Consider the following 19,825-nt stretch of genomic DNA (forward strand, 5'->3'; position numbering starts at 1 on the left):
CCCCGCGGGGCCCGCCCCTTGCGCAACTGGCGGTGGACTCCGGCCGGCTGACGCCGCTGGCCCAGTGCCCAGCGAGCGGAGGGCTCCGGCCGTGGGAGGTGCTCCTCCTCTGCGGGCCGGGCCGTCTCCCAAAGAGCCACACTGGCAGGGCCGCTCCGTGCACTGTCCCCTCGTCCCTGTTTCCCTTTGCACTCAGTCCAGTCTCCTGATGCGCGGGCCCTGGATCCAAGTCCAGTCCCGCCCCCTCTGTCCCCATCCTGGCCCAGAGCTGCTGGGACGCTTACACGGGCCACACGACCAGCCCGAGGCTCCCACAAAGGCCGCCCTGGGAGGGGCGCCGCATAACACCAAGGAGCACGGTTTTCAGCACTAGAACGCCACATTCCCTGCCCCGCAGGGGTCCTAAGGGCACCCCGTGGGTCCTCCACAAACACGCTCGCCCTGTGCATCACGGGCCCTCCAGGCTGTCGGAGGGCCGTACTGCGCCACAGACAAGTGAAGCTGCGTGAGGGCACAATGGACAAGACGCCAACACAGCCAGAACACAGACACGCCTTCCATCCAGGCCCAGGTGGCCTCCCCAAGGAGGTCCCTTCTGACAACTGTCCCTACAAGTCCAATCCCCGCCGATCAGCCCCTCACCCCTCACCCCTGCGCCACCGCTGAAACCTCCCTCCATGCACTCACAGTCCCTGGGTTTGACCCCCACCTCCCCCCTGGGCAGTGTGGCCAAGCTACAAGCCCTCTAGAGCAGGTCCTGGTCAGGAGAGGGAGACGGCGCCCACCGGGCCCTGAGCCAGCTGGCCACATAGCCCGGCCACGTGTCGACCTCGGGCAGTACCTGACTCTGCTGCATCTCAGTCTCTGCAAAATGGGGCTGAAGGACTGTGGGAAACAGACGAGTGCACACATGCACCCAGAGCACACAGCAGGCCCTGGCATGCGCGCTGTGATCACCTAGGGGACATATAACAGAGACAAGCCCACCTGCACACCCTCAGTAACCCTCACTACTGCCCCCAGTTCTTCAATTCCCACTGCCACCTCATGGCTGGAAGCACTGGCACGGAGCTGCATGGCTGCAATGGCTGGATCTCAGTACCCAGGCGGCCATGGTGGCGGTACCAGACACACACTGGGACAGCAGCAGCGACGCTCCTGACAGACTACCTTATGCCAGGTGTGTGTAGAGGTCTGCATATATTCTCTCTTATAAGCCTTCTAAAACCGGGAAGGAAATTCTAGCACAGGCCCACCATTCCTGCAACAGAATCCTGCGGCGACTTTGCTTTCAAATGCAGACTGCTCAGGTTTTGTAAATGGGAACGTGGTGGGACAGAAACCGTAAGATCTCTAAATATATGCCAAAAAAGCACCTGACAAAATCCAACAGGTTTTCACGATAAAAACAGAAAACACACTCAACACACTAGGAACAGAAGGGAACTTCCTCAACCTGAGAAAGAAGCTACAAACCCTGCAGCCACATCATACTTAAAGGTGACAGACCGGACCCTTCCCCAGCATCAGAAGCAGACAAGGACGTGTGCACTCACACCGCTCTTCACTGCGGTCCTGGAGGAGGAACTGGAGCACAGACAAGAACATGAAACAGACGGCACCCAGCGGGGAAAGGAAAAGCGAACGGTCTCTACCTGCAGATGGCAGGATCTCATATACAGAAAACCTAAAAGAGTCTACAAAACAATTACTAAATCTAATAAATGAATTCAACAAAGTTCCAAGACATAAGATGAACATACAAAAATCAGTCTTGTTTCTTTACACCTGCAATGAACAACCTGAGAAGAAAATCAAGAAATGACTCCATTTACAATAGCACCAAAAAAGTAAGACAGCTAGGAATAAATTTAACCAAGGAGGTGAAAGACTTGTATGCTGAAAACTACAAAACATTGCTGAAAGCAATTAAAGAAGATATAAATAAATAGAAAGTCATCCCATGTTAAGGATTGGAAGACTTCATTTTGCTACGATGACAATATTCCCCAAAGTGATTGACAGACACAACCCAATGCCCACCAAAATCCCAGCTGGCTTCTTTGCAGAAATTGACAACCCAATCCTAGAATTCATATAGAAATATAAGGGATCTAGAATAGCAAAAACAATCCTGGAAAAGAAGAACTAAGAGGACTCACACATTCCGACTTCAAAACTTACTATAAAGCTTCAGTCATCACGACAGTGTAGTGCTGGCCTAAGGACGGACACACGAATCAATGGAGTAGAACCGAGTCCAGACATAAACCCAGACATCTACGGTCAAGTGATTTTCCCCAAGGGTGCCAATACCACTCAAGAAAAGAACGGTCTTTTCTTTTTTTTTTTTTAATTAATTAATTTTTTTCCCCCCAAAGCCCCAGTAGATAGTTGTATGTCATGGGTACACATCCTTCTAGTTGCTGTATGTGGGACGTGGCCTCAGCATGGCCGGGAAGCGACGTGTCGGTGGGCGCCCGGGATCCGGGCCCGGGCCGCCAGCAGTGGAGCGCGAGCACTTAACCGCTAAGCCACAGGGCCGGCCCAGAACAGTCTTTTCAACAAATGCTGCTGGACCATCCACGTGCGAAAAATGCGCTTAGGCACCACACACAAAAGTGAAATCAAAATGGATCAGACCTAAAACTAAAACTATAAAACTCTCAGAAAAAATCGTAGGTATAAATCTTCATGACCCTGGATTAAAGTTTTCTAAAATGATATCAAAAGTACAAGCAACCAAGATAAAACAACTAAATCGGACTCATCAAAGTTAAAAAAAACTTTTATGCTTCAAAGGACACCATCAAGAAAGCGAGAAGACAACCCACAGAAAGGGAGAAAATGTTTGCAAATCATGTATCTGATAGGAGTCCAGTAGCCAGAATATACAAAGAACGCTTACAACTCAACAATAAAAAGACAACCTAATTAACAATGGGCAAAGGATCTGAGCAGACATTTCTCCAAAGACGACGTACAAATGGCCACTAAGGACACGCAAAGATGCTCACCCTTATTAGGCATTAGGGAAATGTGAATCAGCCCCACAGAGAAAGACCATCTCACCCAGCACTTCATAACCCTTCACGTGTGTCCTCATACTTAACAGCAACTCCACACAGCAGGTACCAGTAACCCCATTTCACGAACAAGAGAAACAAGGCTCAGAAAATTTAAGTAATCTCCCCAGAATCAAACAGCTGCTGAATGTGGGAGCTGATACCAATAAAGACCTTTCTGACCCCAAAGCCGGCAGACCCACTGGTGGTTTCCTCCACACCCCTTCACAGGGTATGAGGCAGCGCTGTCCAGCAGAAATGTGACACATGCCACATGTGGATTTTAAATTGTCTAGAAGCCACGTTTCCAAAAGAAAAGGTGAATTTAACTTTAACAATACACTTAATTTCAACCAATGTATCCAAAATATTGTCATTTCAACGTGTAACAAATGTAAAAAATGAATGAGTCCGTTTACATTCTCTAAGTCTTTGAAATCAGGGTGCACTTCACACCCACACCACATCTCAGCTGGACCAGCCACGTGTCAGGCCCTCATCACCACGGCCAGCTGCTGGTTGCCAGCTGCCACGTGGGCCAGCGCAGGTGTAATGGTTAAGGTAACTTGGTTAAGAGGTCCAATGTCTGCTCCTCTGCTAAGTGGCTGCATGACCCTGGGCAAGTCACTTAACTTCTCTGTACCATGGTTTCCTCATCTGAAAAATGTAGATAACAGTACTGACCTCATCAAGGACTGGCCAAAAGCAACGCAGACACAGCGAGCGCTTCATGGAGGCTGCTCTCACCCCTAAAACCCACATTTCCAAAGCTGCCCCTGCACTCGGGCGTCCGAGAGCTGCCCACCACGCCTCTCCCGCAGCCTCTGGCTGGCAGCAGGGCCAGCACTGAGTGTCCACACCCCCTCCACCCACGCCCACCCAGAGAGCTGCCAGGAGGTCCCTGGGCTGTGAGGGGATGGCACAGGCGGGGGCAGGACGTACCATTTCCACTGGCCTGCTCCCTCCTTCTCCTGCCCTTTCGCAGCCTCCACGGCCCCTTTCTCTGCTCTCCCTCCGCACGTCCCCACGCCTCCTCCGACCAGCTGCTCCTCGCCTTGGCCCCGCCTCACGCCGCCCCGCTTCTGCTCTTCTGTCAGCTTCTTCTCTTCTCGTGTCTTCTTCCTTGGCAGGCTTCCCAGCCTGGGGGCAGTGCCAGGGAGCCCCTCCTCCCTGTCTCTGTCCTGCCCCACAGGGCCACGCCCACGTCCACACTGCACGCTCCCCTCCTCCGTGCGCCACACTCTCTCCTGCTCATCTCCCCGTCTCCGATTCTTTACTCCCCAGGACCCCTCCCTGCCTGCAGTGTCCATCTTCCTTCTCCTGTCTTTTCTAGGACCCCTCGTCTGCAACTTGGACTTGTCACTCTGCGTCTCCCCTCCCACCTGGATGCTCCCACCCAATCTTTCACGTGCCCCTTCCGTCACCCCATCAGCCCCCTTGCCTTCCCCCTCTTCTCCATCCTCACCTCCTGCCTGTCTCCTCTCCACTGACCCTTCCACCTTTTCCCTCCCTGTCGTAGCTAGTTCTCCGTCCACCACCTGGGTTCCTTCTTTGGGGTTCCCCGCTCCTGTCTCCTTGTTCCCACTCTGCTCCCCCTCTTCTCTGGCTGCCAGCCCACCCCCCCTTTCCTTAGGTCTCTTCCTCCTGCGGCTGGTGTCCCCGCGGTCCTTCTCCAGCCTTGATGCCTTTGTACATCTCCCAGCACATTTCTCCTCAAGCCCTTTCAGCCTCTTCTCTTCCAATTTTTTTTCTTTAGTTTTCTTCTGTTTGTTTTTCATTTTCACCACGTCCCTTCCCTGGGTAGCGTCTCCTTGCTTGTTGTCTCCCTCTCCGAGGGTGCTGGGCAGCAGGGCCTTCGCGCCTTCCTTCCTGCCAGGCACAGCCTGCAGGGTACCGTCCTCAGGGACCATCTCACATCCACCAAGGACCAGCTTCATCTCATCTCCAGGGCCTCCTCGTGGCCTCAGAACCTTGCCCAGAACAGAGAAAACACGCCATGAGTGAGCCACCCACCACAGGCAGCGCCCGCCCCAGGTCAGAGAGGAGAAGGGAGGCCCATGAGGAGGCGACCTGGCCACCACACGGAGCTCACAGGGAGGCAAAGGGACCAGAGAGCACACGCAACCCTGCAGGGAGGGCTTCACAAGACACACGGCGAACAGCCTGCCGTTCCCCACAGGGACTGCCTCAGAAGGGCTCACAAACCAAGGCCGCGTGTTTCTAATTGCCTCCGCTTGAGCTTTGGAAAGAGGCTTTGGTGTCTGAGCCCTTGTCAGGAGTGGAACAGAGGGCCACGCACGGCAGGCTTGGGGCTGCTCCCCGCTCTGGCGCAGGCACAGGCCACATCACCATCTTCCACCCAACCCAGCTCAGCCGCCCCCAGGTACAAACACCATCAAGGAAGGGTACGGGGAGGAGGAACTGTTCCAAAGCCACTGCCCACATACAGGCTCTACCGACTTATTCCACAACAAATTCCTATTAGGAAGTTAGACACTACGTTCATTCACTGTCATCTGACATTTGCAAGAATGAACATCACGCCAAGCATGAGTGCTTATAAATCACTGAAAGTGTGCCTGAGAGTCACACTTCAAGACGCTTACTTGGCCTTTTTTCTTGGATGGCTTTTCATGGTTATTCGTCTTCACTGGCTTGGTGGTCTGTACAAACCTAGAATACAAATTTATACATAAATATGTAAATCCACTGCTCACTTAGAAAGCCTGCCATTTTAAAAACGGGGAAAGATTCAAGACAACCTTCTAGAGGTCTCTAATCTCTTCAATGAACTTTTCTCTTTTTAAAACACGTTTGGTAAATACAACAGTAAATCCACGAGCAGTGGGGCAAATGAGCCCAGCTCCAGGTGGCCGAAGCTGCGAAAGCATTTCTGGGCATCTCCCACCTACAAGAGCCCTCCTGGGGCCGCGGGAAGGGGGGATGGCAAAGCCAGCTCCCTGTCACCCCCAGGTCCACCTCTGCCCCTGTCAATACTACAACTGCCGGGGAATCATCAATTTGGAAAAAACGATCCTTCAAAAGTAACTTTTAAAGAAGTAGTAAGTGTGAGAAAATATATTTAGACACAAAACCCAAACTGAACAGAGAGATGACCAGATACAAGCGGCCTGAGCAGGCACAGCACAGAGCGCCACTCCAACACGTGCCGGGAAATGGGGCCCAGCCAGGGGGACCAGGCACTAGGTTCTGGGGGCCAGGCGTGCCCACTCATCAGCTGGCAGACTACCCACAAACAGTTCACGCCACACCCACTAGGACGGCCACAGCAAAAAAACAGAAAATAACAACTGTTGGGGCCAGCCCCGCAGCATAGCGGTGAAGTGTGAGCGCTCCGCTGCTGGCGGCCCAGATTCAGATCCTGGGCGTGCACTGACGTACCGGTCGTCTAGCCCATGCTGTGGCGGTGTCCCACATAAAGTGGAGGAAGACCGGCACGGATGTTAGCTCAGGGCCCATCTTCCTCAGCAAAAGGAGGAGGATTGGCATGGATGTTAGCTCAGGGCTGATCTTCCTCACAAAAAAAAAAAGAAAGAAAGAAAGAAAGAAAATAACAACTGTTGACAAGGAAGTGAAGAAACTGAATTCCTTGTACATGCTGGTGGGAATATAAAACGGTGGAGCCGTCAGGAAAACAGTCTGGCAGTTCCTCAATAAGGCAAACGTAAAACTGCCTTAAGACCCAGCAATTCCACTCCTAGATATTCAAATACTTGTGTGTGCACGTTCACAGCAGCAATATTTACAACAGCCAAAAGGTGGAAACAACCCAAAAAGTCCATCAACAGAGGAATGAAGAAGCAAAAAGTAGTCTATCCATAGAATAGAATATTTTTAGCCATAAAAAAGAAGGAAGTACTGATACATGCCACCATGTGGACAAATCCTGAAAACTTGCTAAGTGAAAGAAGCCAGACACAAAAAGACAAATATTATATGATTCACTTATATGAAATATCCACAATAGGCAAATCCATAGAAATAGAAAGCAGACTAGTGGTTGTCAGGGGCTGGGGAAGAGAGAAATCAGGGGTATGTGGTCTCCTTTCGGGGTGACGAAAAAGTTCTGGAATTATTAGATAGTGGTGATGGCTGCACAAGTTTGTGCATGTACTTAGTATCACTGAATTGTACACCTGAAAATGGTTAAGATGATGAATTTTATATTATATAGATTTTACCACAACTAAAAAAACACAAAAGGAAAGTTTCCATAACTTTCTGAAATTTTCCATGAGAGAAAAGAAGAGCTGGACAGAACTCCAGGCACAGCGGGAAGTCCGGCCTCTGTCCACAGCACAGAGGCTGCACACTGGTAGCCCACGAGCTAAATCTGAGCCGCACACATTTCTATTCGGCTGGCCAAGCATTTTTGTAAAATTGCAGCAACGTTTTAACACTTGGGATATTTCACCATAAAAATCCCAATTTCTGCAACCTGAACAAAGCTGCAGCGTGGACTGCGTGAGCCTGTGTCCTCACGTGCCCTCGTAGACGTGAACACTCAGCTCGCGGCATGGCCGTGGTGGAGACGGCGGGAAGCGAGCTGAAGCAGCAAATGGCTCACCTGCTCCCGGGCGAGCAGATTACAAGATACTAGTAAGCAGGGTTTGAGGTGACTCAGAGCAAACACCAAATTAAACAACTCCTGTATTCCAAGGCCAGGTGCTTCGTTCAAAAATGGAAATGCTATTTAAAACAAATAGCTCAAGCTAGCTGATTCTAAAACTTCCATTCCACTCACCGTGAACCGACAGACAAACTCTCTCATCCAGCCATGGATTCGTCTGCAGCATCAAATTTTTCAAAAGCAAAACCTACTACAGTTTTTTCCCTCGGGTTTTTTCTTTGTTCTGCTGGACAAAGGGAGCTTTTTACACTATCACCTGATACAAGACAGCAGCAGAAAACAGCGAGGAGAGGTCAAGAGCGTTCGGCACCGACTGTGTGCCCAGCGCCTTCTTAGCTGTTCTGGTTCTGTCCTTTGAAAAAGCTGTGGTTACACTGATGGTTACCAAGTTTACAATTAGTTCTGACAAGATCATTTATTTAAAACAAAATCAAACCAAAAAAAGGACCAATGGCAGCTGAGGGACGGCCGGTCCTTAGGACATTAGCCTCCACCTCCGGCTCTCATACAAATGTGCAAGAGACTGATTTCCTGGGCCAGCCCTGTGGCTTAGCGGTTAAGTGCACGCGCTCCGCTGCTGGAGGCCCGGGTTCGGATCCTGGGCGCGCACCGATGCACCGCTTCTCCGGCCATGCTGAGGCCACGTCCCACAAACAGCAACTAGAAGGATGTGCAACTATGACATACAACTATCAACTGTGGCTTTGGGGGGAAAAATAAATAAATAAAATCTTTAAAAAAAAAAAAAGAGAGAGAGACTGATTTCCTCGTGTCAGACAGCAGCTCCCATTCCCCACCATTCTACAGTTCTACTGGACTCCTAACTTCCATCTGAGTGAAGGCAAAGACAATAAAAACCGAGAGCACAGGTCCCAAATGCCCTGTAAAGGCCAGAGTCTGAGGACAGAAGGAGATGTCACTACCCCTCCCACTGCGCTTGCCACACTTCCTCACCATCCCCACGTCCTCCCCCTTCAGAGGAGAGGGACAGAGAACAAACCTTACCTGATGATAACATTACTCTGGCCTGGATTTTCTTTCGAAACGGAGAATGTACTTTCTTCTTTCAAGCACTGCTACAAGTCACAAGGTAACAGTTTATTTACTGAGAGCACATCCATGTCACGATAAATGGTTAGAACTGCTGTTAAAATGCTAAGGAGACCACCCCAATGCGTCCCGCATGTGGCCCTTGGGAAGACGAAACGTGACACTCAGGATGTGAGCAGATCAGGTCTGGGCCACCCTGACCCCCAGACAGCGGCTGCCTGTTCCCTAGAACTCAGCGAGAGGACAGTGGCAGCAGAGTCAAAAATTCCTGAGTGGTGAGAAACCAAACCCACTATCCCAGGACGGAGTCCACCCCACGCACAACACGGAGAGCAGCGCACCTGCTGAAACTGGGGGAGATAAAGGTCCCTTACCATGAACATAGAGTACACACCTCAAATTTTATCAAAATGACATGAAAACATGGAAAGACTTATGGGTAAAAAACATGAAGAATGCAACATATTGAAGACTGTGAGTTTAAAAATGAAACATTAACAGTAAATAAAAAATTCAAACCTGGTCTTCCCCACATCTTCCCTGATTTTTTTGGTTTGGCTCCTTCAATTTCTGTTTCTTTGAGTTTTCCAGCTTCAACTGCTCAGTATTCTCCCTCTTCCTTTAATCAAAGAAATATTTTCACATGACTCCCAAGGGAAGAAATGCAAAGGCAACACTGAAATGATGTCTTTGACTGGAAGAAACACAAACCTCACAGAAAAGCTATAAGATCGCCTCCTCCCTCTCCTTCTCCAGTCTGATACCAGACTCCCTGCTCGAAGCTACCTGGGCTGTGTCTGGTACTCCCATCCCATCTTCCACCAGTGTAGGGATGGGGTCAATTAGATTCCGCTGTTACAAGTGCTGAGCCGGGCCCTTAACAAAAATCACAACTCGCCCAGCAAAGGCCACTTCTTCGTCCCAACAGTATTCCATTACCTCGTGAGGCCAACCTTATCCTTCACAGAAAACTGCTTCAAATCCGACGCCTGACCATCTCCCATCGCCTCTTCTTGGTCTGTAACTGCGAATCCCCAACTGTAAGAAAACACACAGGGCGGGGATGCATCACTGAGGACCCCAGGGCAAGCGGCAGCTCAGTTCTAAAGGAGGCAAGCCTGGACCCATGCAGCAGGGACCCTCTATAGCCCGTTGTGGCTGCAGCTGGTGGCCCAGGCGGCTGACTCTACATCTAAAACACAGCAATTCACTTCAAGCCACAACTAAGAGCACAGCAAAGGCACTCAGCTCATGAGGTCCCCACTGGTTCTGAGAGTCAGTAGATGGTATTCATTCTTGACCCCCATTACTATACAATTAGTCTCTCTAGGAACAGGTTCAGCTAACAGGTCTTGAGCATTTTCTCGGGTTTTATGTGTCATCATGTTTCTCTTTTTAAATATCACAATTAAGTATTTTGAATTCAGGCACAGACTCCACTGAAAACACCCCGTTTGCCAACTCTAGCTGAGTACTTATCGCTTTAGACGCGTCAGACCAAAGGAAAAAGTAAAAAAGCTGTAAACTCGAGGTGTTACAAGACGAACACTAGCAAGGTGATAATGAGGAGGGCGGATCAGAACTCAGTGGATAACCGAGGCCCTAAGGTGAGCGGAGCTGGAGATTTAGGGGCCGGGCAGGAAGCCCTTTAGCGCAGGGGGGAGGGCTGGCACATCCAAAGCGCCCCCTGGGGGGGGCAGCCCTCGGGGACGTGACGGAATTTCTGCCTGTGAGGGCTTGTCTAGGCTCCTTCCTATGCTCCGGCAGGGGAGCTGGTCAGGAGCAGGGCTGGGGCAGGAGGCCCAGGGGGCCACGGAGTTGTGTAGAGAAGGGGGTGGTTACTGAAAGAAGAGGGCACGCGGAGGGGAACAGACACCCCAAGGGGAACGGGGTCACCGAGGGGACGGGGTCGCCAAGGGCACGGCCGGAGCCCCCTCCAGGCTCTACCCACCCCCCCCCACCCCCCGCGCCGGCCCCTGCGCCCTCAGGCCGGGTCTTACCTCCTCCGCGGCTCTCCAAGGGCCCTGGGCCTCCCCCTCCACCACAAAGCAGCCACAAAAGAGCCCCAACGTCACCCTGCCACCCGAGATTAGGCCGCGCGTGCGCAACCGCCGCCACCACGTGCTGCGCCTCGACGCTGCCGCGTGGGCCGCTGGGAAGGCGGACGGGGGCGGGGCTGCGCGGGTTGGGGCGCATGCGCGGGGCTCCCTACGAGGGGCGCGGACGCCACCGCCCGCGGTGTCCCGCGAACCAAACTGCGCACGTGCTGCTGGGCCTGGGGTGACGAAGCGTGTGGTCGGGAGCCAGACGGCCGGGCGCCTGTGCAGGCCCCTGGCTCAGCGTTCACCGGACGGTGGGGCGGAGCTGGGCCCTCCGTGGAGGGGCTGGAGGAGGGGGCGTAGAGGCGGGAAAGCCCGGGATGAGCACCCGCTCCCGGACTCGGACCCTGGCTCCCGCGGGCTCCGTGCTCAGCTCATGGTTAGACCCCACCGGCCTTGGGGTCCTCAGACGTGGACGCAAGGCTCTTACCCCAAATTGGGGACCACCTAGACACAGCTACCCTCAAAAATATGTATCATCAGAAAATATGCATCATTTATTTACCAAGCAAAAACGGGGCATTATTCAGTGGAACCAAAGCTTCCTTCTCCCTGAAAAACTGTTTCTATTTTCCACGTATGACTAATTTTTAATCTCGGTGGCTGAGCGGTAATGCCATTGTCACTGATGCTGACAATGGGGTTTTTTAAGAAGCATATGATAGATGTTGCCTTCATGGTATCCTTTTTTGGTTATTGTTCCTGTGGCGTTCTGAATAAAATGAGTTCAGCCTCTGTAGGGCTCTAGCAAATCCAGGCGCAATTGTAGATTAGATGCCATCTTTATGCAAAGTTTCCGCAGCGCACACTCGGCTGGCAGTGTGAGCCGTCTGCACGACAGAAGGCTTCCGTCTGGCCATTATTCACCAAAGCAGGAAAACAGCTATTTACCTAAGTTCCATTTGTTAAGAAGGCAGGAATGGCATCTTTAATAACCTCTAACAAAGGCACTAGAACTTATAAAACAACCAAATTGTAAAGTAAGGGAGCGTGTTTGTAATAGCCTCCTCTGTTTTCCTTGAGTGTATGTTTTTAGGTGGTTTTCCTGTGATAGGGTTTTAGGGTCAGAAGACAGCCCCACCCACCTGGTCAGGCAAACTGGAACCCTGAGTGCCACCCTCAACTCCTCTCATCCCCACCTCCTACCATCCTCAGCTGGCCATCCTCACTGCCATCTCCCACTGGACGGAGGCGTTGAGCTTCCCACAGGCCTCCCTGCCCCGTGAGCCATCTGGCCCACCGAGGGCCAGTAATCTCTGTAAGATGCAACGGAAGCATTCATTATAAAATATAAGAGCCTTGTTGTTGTCAGTTGACCGGCTGGGCAAGTGTCAAAAATATTTTATAAATTATATCCCAAACTGTCTGACAACAAGGTATTCAGTAGTGACATCAGTTACCTTCATCCAGAATCTGAATTTTTCTGGATTAGGTCACAAATGAATGAGTCCTTAGAATTAAGGTTTTTTTCTTCTGCGTGTCACAGGCTATCAGTGAGGACAATCATTATCCTAGGCGTCATTCCACTGCCCGTGCCCTCTCACCCTGCTGCAAACCCTGGTTAAACCCAGCTGTCCGCCTTCTGAGCAGCCACACACCAGCTGGGCCCCCTGCTCTGCCAGGAAGCCCCACCGCCTGTCCTTAGCCCAACTTCCTCCTCCCCTCCTGCAACCTCCAGCACCCCTCCTCAGCCCACTCTCAGTGGGGGCCTAGCTTCCTACGTCACAGACACATAGAAACAGTCCACAGGGAGCATCCCTACCCTCCCAACCCCACGTGTGCTCTGCCTGTGTCCCCATTCCTCTGCCTTCTCCTGTTACTGTGGTTGAACTATTCATACCTCTGTTAAAGGCCAGCCAGCCCCTCGGCCTTCTCCTGACCCCACAACCAGGTGTAGCACCAGTTCTCTGCTCCCCCTGGTGCAGAACTCCGCAGATGTGTGTCCACTTCCTCTCCTCCGGCTCACTTTTGATCCCCGTCAAAGCAGCCTTTCATCCACACACTCACCGCAACCGCTCCTGGCAAGGTCTCCGCTGACCTCCACCACGTTTGCCAGCCTCTGCCTGCTGACTGTCAGCAGCACCAGATGATGTAATGGTCCCTGGCTGTCCTTGGACGTCGTCCCTCCCTGGGTCTCTGGGTGCTATCTGGCCCAGTCCCTGCTGCTCCAGGCTGCCCCTCCTCTTCCTGACCACTATGGTGAACTGCCTGGCCCTCTCTCCATGACTGTTCTCTAGTGACTGCTCGGCGCATACCCCACACATGGCTCTGCCCGCAGCTTCACCCCTGGCTCCAGCTCAGCAGCCTGCTCCACGTCTCCACCGGGCCACCTGATGGACAGCTCCAACCCAACGTTCCAAAACCGAGCTCTCCATCTGCGCAAGCCTGTTCCTCCTCAAATCGCCCCCATCCGGTGGTCGCACTGTCCTTCTCCATGTTGCTCAGGCCAGAGTTGTGGTGTCATTCTTCACAGCCCATGTGGAATCCATCAGCAAACTTTCAAACATGTTCACTGCCTGACCACTGCCCCTCCAGAGCCCCCGGCCACCCCCCAGCCCAAGGTGGGCCTTTGGCAGTAGGACCCACCCCAGAGAGTTGAGGGGAAGCTCCAGTGGTGGAAAACATGCCGGTGCTCCCAGCTGCCTGCCTGTGATCAGACCCGTAAATGCCAACTACTGACACCAACGCTCTGGGGCACCTCCGGACACCCTCGCCTTGCAGTTATAAGGATGAAACCAGTTCCCCAAAGTGGCCGGAAAAATGCCCATGGAGCCAGGCCACTCTGCCAAATTTACAAGGACAATAATTTCTCGCCCCTTCTTTCCTTGGACCTCTTCCCCAAAAAGTGCCTTTTCCCCAGAAGCCAGTAGGCAAGCCACCTTCCTTGCTCAGAGCAAGACTTCTCCCTCCCTCCCCATGTGCACACTCAGCACCTTCGTGTCCAGGACAGATGAGAGCACAGACATGGCCTGGGAAGGTTCTGGAGTGTGGTGGGCATTCAGGGCCCACAGAGCCACCTCCTGCCAGGGTCTCTGGGCAAGGCGCCATGAAGAAGGGAGCTCTAAAGAGTTCTCTCTGCTCCTAAGTGGCTTTTCATATTGTGTCCACTGCAGGCCAGTGCTCTTGGCGGCTCTTCTTTTATTTCCCCCAAATGACTCTCAACTTGTCTTCAAATAAGAATAAATATGTGTGTCTGTTCTCTGGGGCCTTTGACAGCCCTGAGCAGCCCCATGACTTGGGTGGGATTGATTGCCCCGTCTCACCAAGAAGCCAGGTGCATCTTTCACCAAAGGTGGTTTCCACATGATGGATGGCTTTCTCACGAACACAAAATTGTCGATTGTATTTACAAACAATTCATTTTTCACGTTCCGTTGATTCTTCTCCAGTGTCCGTCAGTGCCCCCTCCCACGGCTGATGCATCGGCAGCTATTACCACCATTGATTAAGGCTTCCTTGTGGTCCTGCGGTGCCTGTTGCTCCATTCATCACAGACAAGGGGCGCACACGCAGCAGTCCATCATGTTCTCTTCGTGCTTTACGGTTATTTATTTTTCAATTTATGTTGTGTATCCCCTAAGTACAGGTGTATACCAAAACTCCAAAATGTTAGCATGCCACAACAGTGAACTGATAAATGTGTAATTAAATTCTTTGGCTTTACCCAATCCTGTGCCTCCAAAGCCTGCCTCCTCTGCCCCTCCTTTTGAAAAAAATGTGATTGTAAATAAACAGTGTCAGCACTGTTGCCTAATTGAGACTTGGGACTGGAAAGAAAGTTGCCATAAGTGCCACCACTTTTCATCAAGTCATCTGACATTGAGGATAGAACCAAGAGACCCCAAACTCAAATTCTTCAGCACCCCCTGGGGAAGAGACACTCATCAAAGTGGCCCAATCCAGGCTGGGCAGGAATTTTCTGGAACCCACTGCTTTCTTGATATTTCTCTGTCTAAACCACCTCCTCCTGAGCGCGTTTTTGGTTCACTTGGGCATTCCCCATGGTCAGTCCCCACCAGGAGAGGGGCTGGTGTTTGTACAAGGCACTGGACGCTCCAAGGGTCCTGGCTCCAAGCTCATGCCACTCGACCATTGGGTCTTGGGCAGGTCAGTGAATCCAGAACCTCCGGGTCCTCACCTGGGACACGCAGAGGTTCAGAAAGGAGCCCAAGTTTCCTCCCAATTCAAAAATCTGGAAGTTCACGTTTGCATCAAGAGCCTATTGGCAAGGCCGGCCCAGTGGCATAGCAGTTAAGTTCTGGAGTTTCCCTTCGGCGGCCCGGAGTTCGCTGGTTCACATCCTAGGCATGGACCTACTCACCGCTCATCAAGCCATGCTGAGGCAGGGTCCCACACAGAAGAACTAGAAGGACCTACAACTGGGATATACAACTGTGTACTGGGGCTTTGTGGAGAAAAAAGAAAAAGAGGAAGATTGGCAACAGATGTTAGCTCAGGGCCACTCTTCCTCAAAAAAAAAAAAAAGATTAAAAAACAAAAGAGCCTATCGGCTCGTATCTGCAAAGCACTGATCTGTATAAAAGTGTAAGGCACACCCCATCTGCACTTGCTGTCTCCTGTCTGTGAAAAGCCTTCTGCTGATCTATGTCCCCCTCCAGCTACTGTCCCATTTCTCTGCCTTTTCACACCAACATTCTCCTCCACTTCTTCACCTCCCATTCTCTTGTTTTCCCTCTAATTTTTTTAAATTTCAAAAGTGTCAAGAATTTCAAATTCTTGCCGTGACAAGTCCCATGATACAGAAGTGTGTAAAGAAAAAAGTCGTCTCTCCAACTGCCGGCCTGAGGAAGCCACTTGGGGATGCAGCCAGCCAGACTCGGCTGGTGCTCCCGGAAATCACATCAACAAAGGGACGCATTTGGAGTTTTCCTCCTCGTCTGTCTTCTTCAAATACAACATGGGATTTTTTCCACATGTAAGTTATTCTGCAGTTTGTTTTATTTGATTAACAATATGACATGGACTTCGCTTTAGATCATTACATATAGCTCTGATTTTAAAAGAACTTCGTTATATCCTGCAGCAGGGAAATGCCATTATAGGTTTGTCCAGACCTCTGCTGGGGAAAGCTGGGGTTGTAGCCAAGTTTTATTGTGTTTTGTTTTGTATTAGTTCTGACATTTTTACTTCAGAAGGCTTGAGTCCTAAAGCAGGTTCACTGAAGCAAAGGGTGTGCATCTTTTAGATTTCAACAGCGTCTTCCAGAGGACTTTCCTAAAAGGCTTTATCTCTTCAAACCTTGGAGGCCTGCCTTCCGCATCCTTAGCAGCACTGTGTGTGAGCAGCCTTTCAAATGTCTGATGATCTTGTGCCTTACAAAAGGCATCCCAGTGTTGCCCGATTTGCCTTTCCCTGACTCCCAGTGCAGACTCCCACTGTGTTACCCTTTATTTCCTGGGTGGGATAATATCTGGTGTTGGTCCCCAGCCCAACACTGGGCTTTCTACACCCACCTCTACAGCAGAGAGGCCAAAAGACAGAAAACTACCTTACCCAGGCTCCCTTGCCAGCTGGGTTCCTGTGAGATCCGCGTGGGAGAGTTGAGGTGGAGGAAGGCTAAGCCACTGGCTTCTGGCAGCAGCAGCAGCATTGGTGTTGGCAGAGTGTGGACTCTTGGGTTTGGCAGCATCGACTTGAGCCCACCCTGGTGGGTGTGGGGCCATCCCGCCTTCCACTCTGCTCCTCCAGACCTTCCCAGACTTGCATACCAATTCCTGTATTCAGTCTCCCCTTTTTGAAATTCCTGGGACGCAGTCCGCTCTCCTGGCTGGATACAGACTAACACCTGACCTCTCCTCACTTGTCTGTTGTTTCCTTTGACTATCTTAAATCAATTTGTAGGAGCTCTTTTATTTGGGGTATTTAATCCTTGTTTGCCCCATATGCTGCAACTTTTTAATCTCTTCTTTGTCTTTTGACTTTTTCCTGATGTCTTTTGCTGTATAGAAATATTAAATTTTTACATAGTAAAATCTTCAAATCTTTTTCTTTATGGCATCTGGATTGTCTGTTTTTATATAAAACATTTCTTCAATCCTGAGGTTATAAAAATTATCTCCTATTTCTTCTAACATTTTCAGTAGTTTAATTGTTTACACTGAAATCTTTAAGTCATCTTTAGGGAGCACTGGCATGTTTATAATATTACATATTTTCATCAAAGTGCCTGGTATGTGTAACCATTATTCAAGTCCGGTTTTAAGTTGCTCAATAAAATTGTATACATTTCACAGATCATGTATATTTCTTACTAAATTTCTTCCTAGACATCTTATAGTCTTGTCACATTTATGAATGAAAATACTTCCAATTTCTATTTCTAGGTTTTTTTTAAATCAATTGATCTTTATATAGTGTCTTAGTCTGCTCGGGCTGCCACAGCAAAATACCACAGACTGGGTGACTTAAACAACAGACATTTATATTCTCACAGTTGTGGAGGCTGAATGTCCAAGATCAAGGTGCCAGCTGATTCCGTTCCAGGTGCAGACTCTCTTTCAGGCTGCAGACGGCCGCCTTCTCACTGTGTCCTCACATGGTGGAGGAAGAGAGAGCTCTGGAGTCTCTTCTTATAAAGGCACTAATCCCATCACTAGGTCCCCACCCTCATAAACTCATCTAACCCTCATCAACTCTCAAAGACCCCCATCTCCAAACACTATCACACTGGGGGTCAGGGCTTCAGGATATGAATTTGGGGAGGATGACAATTCAGTCCATAACACATAGTTAGCTTAGAACTGGCTACCTTACCAAATTCTCTAATTAGTTCTAATAGGTTTTTTGGCTGAATTTCTTGGGATTTAAAATTATGCAATCATGTCATCTGAATACAAAGATAATTTTGTCTCCTTTCCCCTAATATTTAGTTTTCCTGCATTACTTCCTTAACTAAGAACTACCAAACAACTCGGAAGAATTGTGGTGGTGGCAGACATTCATAGCTTGTTCCTTGTTTAAATGGCAATAGTTTTAAGCTTTCATAATATAGTTGTTATATAGTAATATAGTCTTTATCTGTGTTTGATACATTGTCTTTATCAAATTTAGGTAGTTCCTTCTGGTCCTGTTCTACTTAGACGGTTTTACAGCATAGTGGCTGAATTGTTCAGATGCTTTTGGGGCCATGTGAAGATGACTGCACAGCTTTTCCCCTGTTAATCTGCTGGTGAGACCCCCTTGGCTCATGGATTCCTCATGTGGGAGCTGCTTGGTGGGGGCAGGTCACATGTTAGCACACTGCTGGATTTGATTTGCTCTCATTTTTATTCAAGTTGTATGTTTACTGTATATTGTGTGGGGACAATATTGTTTGGTTTCCAATATCAGAAAGTCCAGCTCAAAGTGACTGAGATGGAAAGGAGGTTTGTTCCCTCACCAAACCAGGAGTCAGAGGAGAAGGAGGGCCAAGGTTCCCTGCCACCCTCAGCACGTCTGTGGCGTCCCCCACAATTGCAAGACGGACGCCCAGTTCTTGGTGTGGCACCTGGTTATGACAGCATCTGGGGGCGGGAGAGGCAGGGTCTCTTCCTGTGGGACTCTCCCAGGAACCCCCTGAAGTCTCCCCTCTTGCCCAACTGGCCAAAACTGCATCCTAAGCCCACCGGCGTAGGTTAATCGCTGGCAAAGGGGAGGAGTCTAAGCGACTGCAGCAGATCACTGTGTCCTGCTGGCATTGGGGTGGGACAGTGACCCTGTGCAGGTGTGCCCAGCATTGCAGGACACATAATGCCCCACCTCTGACACACAGTGTCCCCCACATGGTCCCAACACCCTTTGGTTAGGCAACACTGGTCCACACCTTCCCTGAGAGGGTCCTTCGGCTTCCAATGTTTGTGGGTGAAATGGATCCGCAGTGTTTTGTGCCCACCCTCACTAGGTTTTGGCATTTTAGCTCGGTCATCTGCGTCAGGAACACGTCCTTCCTTTCATAGGTTGGAACAGTTTGACTAGCAGAGAAAGCATCAGTTCCTGGCAGATTAGACAGACTCGCATGACTGTTAGAGTTGAGCGCCCTTTTAGCAGTTCATTCTATGGTTTATTGGTCTATTCTTGTTTTCTCCCTTTTCTTGGGTCAGCTTTGATCATTTAAGTTTTGTTACAGAATCACCCATTTTCTCTACATCTTCCAGTTTACTTTCATAATGTTCTCTTACAGTTTGTAAAATCTCTCCATGGCTTGGTCACAGCTCTTTTCCTTTCTTAATGTGATGTGTTTGTGTTTGTGAAACCCATTCTGGTTATCCTGAATGACAGAGCCCTGTGTTTGGGATGGCAATGTGCCAACTGGCCTCCCCTGCGGCCATGTGTGGACGGGTGACAGAGTTCTGGGGGAATTTGGGGGACATTTTTCTTTCTTCCTTGATGCTTCTTCCCTCTTTTTCCTCCCTGGAACATAGAAATGAGCCCAGAGGAGGAGTGACTGCGTCTCCACTGTGAGGCTGAGCGCATGGCAGGAGCCAGGGCGCGGCTGCACCCCAGCCTCCACCATCCACCTCTGAACGGTGGTCTGGGGAAAAATAAAAACATTACACTCCCCGTGGCTAAGCCACTGTATCCCCATCTCACACAGTCAGAGGCGGATCCTAGCTGATGCAATCTCTTTTTACCCTGATTGGGCCTCTTGGGGATTTATCAACTTGGTGTTTTTTCCCCAACACTCAGCTTTTTTGCTATGTGACTGATGTCAGCTTTTAATCTTTAGTAATTTCCTCCTCCTACTTTCTTTTGATTTGGTTAATTTATTTCATCTATATATATATGTTTAGCAATAAACTTACCTAAGGTTATGGAATTTCCTTTGTTTTTTCCCATACATTTTATGTAATGTCATTTACATTCCAGTTCCTGTGTGGGTGATGTGCAGTTCGTGGTTTAACTTTCTTCTAATTCAAACCTTATTTAGAAACATCTCTTTACTTCCAAATGGTTGTTTGATT

General features: G+C 50.1%; 1 long non-coding RNA gene across 1 annotated transcript; it reads right to left on the bottom strand.

Annotated features, from left to right (window-relative positions):
- Window positions 1–5,676: 5,676 nt before the first annotated feature.
- LOC131419674 (uncharacterized) lies at window positions 5,677–9,759 on the bottom strand. The gene is made up of 4 exons (XR_009223318.1): window positions 9,706–9,759; window positions 9,286–9,385; window positions 8,722–8,792; window positions 5,677–5,738 (listed from the first exon to the last, which is right to left on the bottom strand). It is a non-coding gene; the product is annotated as an uncharacterized LOC131419674 (long non-coding RNA).
- Window positions 9,760–19,825: the final 10,066 nt, after the last annotated feature.

This window comes from Diceros bicornis, chromosome 21 (genome assembly GCF_020826845.1).
Source record: "Diceros bicornis minor isolate mBicDic1 chromosome 21, mDicBic1.mat.cur, whole genome shotgun sequence".
NCBI classification, from domain to species: domain Eukaryota; kingdom Metazoa; phylum Chordata; class Mammalia; order Perissodactyla; family Rhinocerotidae; genus Diceros; species Diceros bicornis.